The sequence below is a fragment of the Solanum pennellii genome, chromosome 10, assembly GCF_001406875.1.
Source record: "Solanum pennellii chromosome 10, SPENNV200".
In the NCBI taxonomy this organism is placed as follows: Eukaryota; Viridiplantae; Streptophyta; class Magnoliopsida; order Solanales; family Solanaceae; genus Solanum; species Solanum pennellii.
Genome location: NC_028646.1, coordinates 44,778,919 through 44,789,762, shown reverse-complemented (window position 1 = coordinate 44,789,762; position 10,844 = coordinate 44,778,919).

Here is a 10,844-nt window from a genome sequence, read left to right as displayed (position 1 = left end):
GGTGCAACGGGGGCGCATCACCCAGGCAAAACTGATGAACTTTTCCTCTCGTTTTTGGACCTTAAATCGATTTAATTAGTTTTCTTCTCTTAAATTCACATTAGATTCATGTAACCAAATCATATACACAAGTATCTAACTCAATGTAACTCTAATAATTGACATTAAACTCTCAAGAACTCCTCAATCTCAATCAAAATTCAAGAACAAAAGATTCAAGAACACCGATCAAGAATATTTAAACTTCCAATCTTTTTAGGATGAATTTGTGCTGAAATAAATATGTTTGGCACGTGGTGAATGAACCCAACATTATAAAAGTCTCACATATCTTGTAGGATCAAATTCTTGATGAAATCCAAAGTCAAGACGTAATATTGATCTTTTTTCTCCTTTATTCTCCTTCCTTTAATTTGTATTGTGAAGTTCAACTTTTCTAAACTAACTAAAATCTTATTGTACCCCAATTAATCACTTTAAAACGAATTAGAATAATACGGTATAGAAAATACCACAACACCCTTCCGAAATCCGTATTGGACATTTCCTTATTTGAATAGTCCAACTTTCACTAGGCATATCTCACTCATACAAACTCGGAATTATGCAAACTCGATGGCATTCGAAAGATTATCCCAAGATTTTTCCTACGATATATGGAAACAAGTCTAAATCATCTTGATCTAGGATTTATGATCTATTGAATTTAATGAAAGCTCAACTTTAACAGACTTAGCAAATTCCCCAAATTTTATATTCTTTAAACAAATGACCATTTCCAATTTATAACTTTTTTCTAGTTCTTTCTAGTTACGAGGTGTTACAATATCTACCACTTGGTAACATTCATCCTTAAATGAGATCACTCTTAGTTGGCTAAGGGTATAACATCTAACATTCATCTCAAGAACCCAACAAGAAATGCAAAATACAACATGCAATCTCATAATTAAAGATTACTAAGAAGAGAATTAGTACCTTGATGTGGAATTTCTCCGAATTCGAAGAGATGTGGGTATATTTTCTTCACATCTTCTTCAGCTCTCCAAGTAGCTTCCTCAACAAACTGGTTCCTCCAAAGAACTTTGACTAATGCTACTTCCTTAGTCCTTAACTTGCGAACATGGAAATCTAGAATCTGAACTGGATTCACTTCATGAAATAAGCTATCCTTGATCCCAATATCTTCAGTTGGTATGATCGACGAAGGATAGCCCATGCACTTTTTCCATATGGATATGTGAAAAATAGGATTGAACGACGTCTAACTCTTGTGGCACCTCCAACTCATAAGCTCAATACCCACCCTTTTGGATATTCAGTAAGGACCAATATATCAAGGACTGATTTTCCCTTTCTCACCAAATCTCATACACCATTCATGGGTGAAACTTTCACGTAGACCCACTCATCTACTTCAAAATATAACTCCCTTCTCCCAACATTAGTGTAGGATTTTTGACGACTTCGCACCATTTTCAACCTCTCATGAATCACTTTCACCTTCTCCATAGCTTAATGAACTAAATTTTGTCCTATCAACCCCACTTCACAAACTTCAAACAATCCAATAAGAGATCTTCATCTTCTTCCATAAAGATCTTCATAAGGAGACATTTGGATGCTTAAGTAGTAACTATTGTAGCGAACTCGATTAGAGGTAGGTGATAATCCAAATTACCTTATAAGTCAATAACAGAAGACCTCAATATATCCTCTAAGGTCTAAATAATGAGCTATGCTTTTCCATCTATCTGAGGATGAAAGGCAGTACTTAGGTTCACCTTTGAGCCCAAGCCTTTTTGGAATGCCTTCCAAGTCTGTGCAATAAATTACGCACCTCTGTCTGAAATAATTGAGAAAACAACCCCATGAAGTCTAACCACGTCTTGATTATATAACCTGGAATATCTTCTGCTGAATGGGTAGTATTTATCGGCAAAAAGTGGGCTAATTTTTTCATTCTATCGAAATCACCCAAATAAAATCATGTTGCTAGCAATACCTTGGCAAACCTGTGATGAAATCCATATTAATCATCACCCACTTCCATTCTAGAAGTTTTATATTCTGATTCAAACATCCGGGCCTTTGGTGCTCTACTTTAACTTGTTGGCAATTCAGATACCTAGCAACAAATTCTGCATTACCCTCTACATATTACTCAACCAATAAACTTATGTTAAGTCACAATACACATTTATGGACCCCGGATGAATGAAATATCTGGAGCTATGAGCTTCCTCGATGATCCTCTCTTGTAGTTCATCCACCCTTGGTACACATGATTTACCTTGACACCTCAATACGCTATCTTCCCTTGTTCAAAAGCCAATACTTTTTGCTTATGAAGATTTTCTTTCAACTCAAAAAAGTTGGGTCTTGATCTTGCTTCCCTTTAAATTCTAACACTAATGATGATTCAACCCTATTCATCACCACTACTCCTCTTCGGTGGAATCCATTAGTCGGACTACCAAGCGTACTAGTCTATGCATGTCTCTTTTTAGTTTATTCTTCTACTCCCCCCAAATGGGCAGTAATACTCATAGACAACTTTTTCAAGGCATCAGTAACAACATTGGACTTATGTGGGTGGTAAGAATTACTCATGTCATAATCATTAAGTAATTCTAACCATCTCTTTTATTTGAGATTAATCTCTTTCTGAGTGAAAACATATTGAAGACTCTTGTGGTTAGTGAACACATCAACATGAACACCATACAAAAATGATGCCATATCTCCAAAGCAAACACTACAACAACCAACTCGAAGTCATGGGTTGGTAATTCTTCTAATGAACCTTCAATTGCCAAGAGGCATAAGCAATAGGTTTACCATTTTTCATTAAAACACAACCCCAAACAAACTGTACATGCATCACAATACACCAAAAAACCTTGAGTACCTTTTGGTAAGGTCAAAACTGTGGTAGTAGTCAACCTGTTCTTCAATTCCTGAAAATTTTTCTCAAAAACTTTACCATTGAAATCTCATTGTCTTCTGAGTTAACTTGGTCAAAGGGAATGAAATAGATGAGATCCCATATAAGAAGCTTTTATAATAGCCATCCAAACCCAAGAAACTCCAAATATCAGTTGGAGATGTGGGTCTAGACCAATTCTGCATTGCCTCGATCTTTTGGGTATCAACTCTAATTCTACACCGAAACTATGTGGCCCAAGAACACCACATACTTAAGCCAAAACTCATATTTATAGAACTTAGCATATAACTCCTTATCTTTGAAAGTCTGAAGAACTATACTGATATGGATAGAATTATCTTCCTTATTCCTCAAATAGATTAGAATGTCATCAATGAAAATGATAAAAGATATCTAAATAAGGCTTGAATACTTTATTCATAATGTCCATGAATGTGTAGGTGCATTGTTTAAACTGAACGACACGGACCAGGAACTCATAATGACCATAAAGAACCTTGAATACAGTCTTGGGAATATCACACTCCTTACTTTGAACTGATGTTAGCCAAATCTGAGGTAATTTGTTTTTAAAAAAGAAGCTCCCTGAAGCTGATCGAAAAGATTATCAATTCTTGGAAGAGGATACTTGTTCTTGATGGTAGCCTTGTCGAACTAATGGTAATCTATACACATCCTAAGAGATTCATTTTCTTTATCACAATAAGACTAGAGCGTCTTAACATGAGATACTTGGTCGAACAAAACCCTTATAAAGGAGATCTTTCAAGTAATATTTTATCTCTTTCAGCTCTGCTGGTGAGATTCTGTATGGAGGAATAGAGATAGGATGAGTATCGAGAAGAATGTCTATGCCAAAGTCTATTTTTTAAGGAGGGATTTAGGGTAGATCATTTGGAAAATATTCTACCATAAGAACTGACTAAATGGGAGATATCTCAACACTTGAGTCATTAATCAGACCAAGTGATAGACACACCCCTTAGAAACTAATTTTCTTGCCTTAAGGTGCAAAATGAAACTACCCTTAGGCACTGTTGAACTACTTTTCCACTTTAAGACTGGATCATTAGGAATTTGGAACTTAATTAATCCAATGGAGGAATAATAGACATAAAGCTGGTCTATACCTAGAATGACATTGAAATCTACTATGTCTAACTCAATTAAATCATCCATGGTGTCTTTGTTATTAATGGAAATTACAAAATTATGATAAACTAACTTTGCTAGAATAGACTCCCCAATAGGTGTAGAAACACAAAAGGGTTCACAGAGTTTGTTAGGAAGAACATCAAACTTATTATCAACATAAGGGGTTACAAAAGATAAACGTGCTCCTCGGTCTAGCAAAGCATAAACATCAAAAGTGACAACTTTTGTCATAAATGTGACAACATATAGAGAGTTCTCTTTCTCTTGGACGCTAGTGATCATATAAAGATGGTTTGTCCTCTACCAGTACCTAAAGTAGCTACTCTAGGTGCAGCCCTGTCTGGTGGGAAAACTAATCAAGACTGGGCTCTATTACCCTGATTCCCATAAACTTTCTTGTTCTTATGTCACTTCTTGAAGTGACCCTCTTGTCCACACTTGAAACAACCTGGACGTCCATCACGAAACTTACATGGGTAAAATGTACCACACCTAAAACATGCAGGATCCTAGTCACCTCCTTGTGCCACATTACCCTGAGATTGTGAAGGTATATTTATGATGTTTTGTGAATTATGACCATTATACTCACCCTTTGTTAATGGGTGCAGGTGCACTAGAAGATGATGAAATAGATCCCTTTTAGTTTGATGAATAGTTCATATTATTTTTTTGCTGTCTGGACTCTTTCTTTTGTTTCTAAACTCGTCCCTGTCCCTCAACTTTTCTTCCTCAACCAGCTGCACATAAATCATCAATATCGCTATATGCATGTCCCTAATTAGCATAGCTGCCCTGCCTTCTTTGCTTAACAGACGGGATGACCCAACAACAAACAGGCTCATCCTACTCCTCATATCCGCAACCATCTCCAGACCATAACGAGATAGTTGGGTGAAATTCAACCTATACTTATGAACACTTAATGACTCTCGCTTAAGAGTGAGAAACTCTCGTACGTTGGCCTCTTTCAGTTCAAGGAGAAATAAACTCCCCAAGAAGGCCTCCTCAAAACAGGTCAAACTAGCGGTGGTGCATCCTCAACTCTATTCTTCTTCCATTGATCGAAATAAGTCCTAGCAATATCCTTCATCTAATATGTGGCTAGTTCTACTCTCTCAATATTGATAACATGCTTAACATCAAATACCCTCTTAAACTCCTCAATAAAATTTTTTGTATCCTCAGTAGTGCCCGAACAAGTGAAGCTTAGAGGGTTCATCGTCAATAAGTCACGAATCCATGAAGTGTCACCGTTATCTTGTCGAGATCCTTTTTATTTCCCAACCTGGTTAATCACAAATTGAATTAGCAACCTTAGTAATTCCCTTAACTCAACATTAGTGACTTCCTCTTGAAGTTTCACTTCAGGTGCATTTGGAAACTCTTGCTCCTCAATATTATGCCTAGCAAAGTCACCTCTGACAACACATCATGAAGTCATGATTATATGAAAACACGAGCAAGCATGAATTAGAAGGAAACTTTTTAGAGATCAAACTCTAACACATGAAATGAGTATGAAAGAAGTGAGAAATTTTCCTAAGTGTTGCAGACTCCTAATTATAAATGTGGCATGCTTCACACAAATAATTAGGACTCTACATACATTAATTCATAGAATTAATAAGACTGTTTAACTCTGTGCTCTGATTACAAGTTTGTCACGCCCTGAGCCTACACCTCGGACATGGCTGACACTCGAGAACCAATGCTTGTCCCAAGCAAACCCTTGCCTTGGCTTACTTACTTAGCGATAGACTTAACTTAAGAAGATAAACTCAAACAAAACTTAAAATGTTATAGAGAATACATTTAACTAGCTAATAAGGCAAACTCAATCTCAATATAAGATAATCAAATGAAAATACTAAAGAACTCATATCTTACCGTCTATGAAGCCTCTAAAATAAAGAGGGATGTGGGACAAGACCCATGATCATCCTAACAAAGAAAAACTGAAAGCAACAGAAAAATAGTCCTCCAAAATGAAAAAAGGCTCACTAACTTACTCCGAGTGCTCAACTAGATCAACGAGTCGTTGCGTTCTGATCCTTGTTACATGCTTCTGCATCATAAGATGATGCAAACCAATAGGCATCAGTACATTGAATATACGAGTATGAGAATTCAAATGCTAAACACAACATAGGCTTGAAAAGAATCTAATTGAAACAGTTACCTTGACTTTACTAAACTCCTCAATAACTTAACTCAAATATAAAGTAATAAAGCATATTACAACATATAGAGAACTTCTAAAAACAGTTTAAAAAACATAGTTTATTAAAGAAAATGCAATAACAAATTCAACTTTACTCATATAATAAAGTAAGATAGTTTTTGTGGGAGTTTCTATAATTTACAACCACCAGTATGAGCCTAAGTAGTTGTATAACATCTTGCCCACGCGACCACAACTTTCCTATACTTTCCGTCATATAAAACGCCTTAACTAAATGGATCCACTAGTCTATGCTATAAAGAAACTTAAGGATTCATCTAAAAATTATGATCCTTTATTAGCCAAGATGAATACATAGTTTGTGGAGACTCGAGATAATATGAACTGCATCCCTATTGGTGCTCAATAGTACTCCACAAATATATTTATCTCATTTTGTTTTTTAAAGAACTTATTTCTTTGGTTTGAGAAAGTTACTCCAAACTTTAGCTTAAAAACTCTCTTAGAAATCGATGTTTCCCTTTCTTGTTCAAATGTGATAACACTTTTAAACTCTTGGGAATACTTATTTTCCTTAAAATTTTTGGAGAAAAGAACTTAACTCTTTACTCTTTTCTTAACTTGAAACTTAAGTCTTAGAACAAAGTTAAAATGTTTGTGATAGACTTCTTTAGCAGACACTAAGAACTTCGCAGACTTGTTCTTAACTTTCCTTGAATTTGAATTTATGGATTCAAGGTTATGATTCATATTTTTGGATGATTGAGATTATTCAGAAGTCATTTAGAGTAGTAAGAACCAACGGAAAGTGTTATTAAACTTTAGAAGGACTTAAACGGACTGAACAATGAAAAACTAGGTAAAAACGACGATTTGGACACATCTCGAGCGTGCTACGCCAACCCCTATGTTAGTGGAGCTCATTTTTGGCGCACTGCTTGCGCGTCACCTCTGCCCACATGGGGAAACAGGGGCGTGTCACCCCATCCCTCTTGGCGCAATAGGGGCACGTCGCCCCATTATCGCCCCAGGCAAAACTGACGAACTTTTCCTCTCATTTTCTGACCTTAAATCGATTTAATCAGATTATTTTTCTCAAATTCACATTAGATTCATGTACCCAAATTATATACACAAGGATTTAACTCAAAGTAACTCTACTAATTGACAGTAAACTCTCAAGAACACTTCAATCTCAACCCAAATTCAAGAACAATAATCAAGAACATTCAAACTTCCAATCGTTTTAGGACAAATTCAAGCTGAAAGAAACATGTTAGGCATGTGGTTGGATGAAATAAATGTTATGAAAGTTTCACATACCTTGTAGGATCAAATACTTAATGAAACCTGAAGTCAATTCCTTACAAAGACGACAAAATCTTGATCTTTCTTCTCCTTTCTTCTACTTTGTGTTTTCTCCAAGCCCTAGCGTAAACTTCAACTTTTGATAACTAACTAAAATATGAATTTATCCCAATTAATCATATAAAATGAATTAGAATAATAGGTTATGGAAAACAAAAAAACATCCTTTAAAAATCTGGATTGCACAGTTCCTTATTTGAATAACCCAACCTCAAATAGGCATATCTAGCTCATACAAACTCGTAATTGCGCAAACTCAGTGGTGTTGGAAAGATTATTCAAAGATATTTATTAGAATATCTGGAAACATTTATAACTTATCCTGATATAGAATTTATGTTCGATTGACAACTTTAACACACTTAGCAAATTTCTAGATTCTTTTATTCTTTCCAAAAATGACTATTTCCGATTTCTAACTTCTTTCTAGTAATGGGGTGTTATAGATAATTTATTGAAGAATTCCTTGAATGGTTATTTCATCCATATAAAATGATGAATCGAGAGAAGATATTCATAATTTTGAAAAAATGAATGGAGAACTCACTCATAAAGCGTGGTTACACTTTAAAAGTGTGCTGTTGCAATGTCCAAGATATGGCTTCCTCAATGAGCCACTACTACAACAGTTTTACCAAAGTCATGCTATTATGAATAAATGATTGTTTGATTAACTCATTCAGGGAGGTATAACTAAGAAACCGTTAATAGAAGCGCCAAGGTGCTTAATAAGATGACCAAAATTAACCAAGCTTGGTAATTATGTGTCACTTCCATGCTTGGGGAAAAGGAACATGAAGATAAAGACCAAAAGAATTGCTAGACTGACTAGTCAACTTGAAACATTATCAAAATATATTATTGGAAGTGGGGAAATTTTAATGAATGTAATGTCCCAGAGAGTGTATTATGACGAGGTTTACATGAGAGGTGAAATTTTTTAGGGTTTTCAGCAAAGTTATCTAAGGCTAATCGAAAATCAAATTTGGACAAAAAAGAATGATGAAACTTTGTTCAAAAAGGAATGTAAAGATGATACATACACGCAACCTTTCAATCCACATGATATGATGAAGACACCAACCGATCATTTGTTGACTATAATCTTCAATAAAATGGAGGGTTAACATATGATTTTGCAAGGGATGAAAAGTGACGTATCATATTTTATCCACCACCATAATCTCACATTCATCCTGCGTTAAGTCTCTTGAAGAAAATATGGGTCAGCTAATTGCTCTTGTGCATGGTAATACTTCTGAGAATTCTAAGTCTGATGGAAATGAAAATCAGAGGGATCCCATCAAAGTTTCAGCCGTAGTTACTAGATCTTGAAAGACTTCCCATAAAATAACAAGGCGCGATAATGTAGATTCTCAAAGGGTGATTAACAATGATAAATTATCTATGGATAAGACACAAACAAAAGAAGTTGAAGGTGAGCCGAAGTAAATGCAAAAGAGGTCGGTATTGAAGCCTCATCTACATTGCCTCAAATTAAGTTAAAACCTTCTTCTCACCAAAGAATGAAAAAGAAAAATGACAATATAAAATTCAAAGAGTATACGAAAATAGTGAAGGATTTGAAAGTGAATATTCCATTAGTGGATTCCTTGACGGAAAAACAGGGTTATACCACATATATAAAATAATTGGTGACAGAGAAGAGGGCGATAGATGGTGAAACAATTGAATTACTACAAACATGTGGTGCAATACTGACAAAGAATATAGTCCTCAAGAAAGATGATCCAGGACCTTTCACTATTCCATGCACTGTTGGTGCATGTAATTTTGCAAATGCCTTGTGTCATCTTTGTGCAAGTATAAATTTGATGCCATTGATGATATTTAATAATCCCGGGCTTGATGAAACACGACCAACAAGTATGAGGCTCTTAATACCTGATCGTTCAATAAATATGTCAGTTGGTATGGTCTATGATGTGCTAGTGAAGGTTGACAAATTTGTGTTCCCGGTTGGTTTTGTAGTGCTTGTTTGAGATAGATATTGACATGCCAATTATTCTTGGTAGACCATTCTTGTCCATTATAAAATCTTTGATTGATGTGGAAGGTGGTGAGTTGAAGTTCTAAGTTAATAATGAAGTAGTTAGCTTCAATATTCATAAATCATTGAAATATCCAAGTGATATGAACATTGTATCTCACATCGATTAGATTGATGAAGGTGTGGTAAGTATTGGAGAGGTGGTTTATCGTGAGAATTCATTAGATTAAGTGCTACTTAATTATGATAAATCAAAAATTAGTGACTATGATAAAGTCGTGGCTTCACTTGTAGGTGTAGGCTCAAAAAATTCATTTGAAACAAAGCATCATCTTGATTTTCTAGTCGAGAAACACCACTCACCAAGCTATCTATTATTGATCACCAAAACTATAATTTAAAGAAACACCCGCCTCATCTTAAATATGTCTCTTTGGAGGCCAACAACACACTTATGGTGCTTATCTCTATTGATCTTAAACAAGAGAAAGTGGAGATATATATCATTGTGTTGAACATGCACATTAGAGCCTTGGGTGGTTAATTACCGACATCGTGGTAATTTTGCCTAGTGTATGTGCTCAAAATAATTTATTTCGCTGAATATTGAAAACCAAACATTGAGCATCAACGATGGATAAATCCTCTAATGCAAGAAGTGTTGATAAATACGATTATAAAGTAGTTAGACCCATGAGTCATTTTTCCAATTGCGGAAATCCAATTGGTAAGTCAAGTTTAATATATTCCTAAAAAGGGTGATATCATGGTAGTTCCAAATGAGGAAGTTTAGCTTGATATTGCTAGAATGTGACCTGGTGACCTGTTCATATGGATTATCAGAAGCTTAACTCATGGACCATAAATGATCATTTCCCCATGCCATTTATCAACCAAATGTTTGATAGGCTTGTGGGCAAAGGGTGTTATTGACTTCTTGATAGATATTAGCGGCATAACCAAATTTTCATTACACCCGAGGATCCTGAAAAAATAATTTTTATATGCCCTTAAGGAACACTTGCCTTCAAACGTATGCCTTTTGGGTTATGTTTTGTGCAGACTACCTCTCCACTATGCATGTTATCAATCTTCATAGATATGGTAGAGGATTCCATGGAAGTGTTCATGTATGATTTTTCAGTCGTTGGAGACTTTTAAAGAATAGTTGAAGT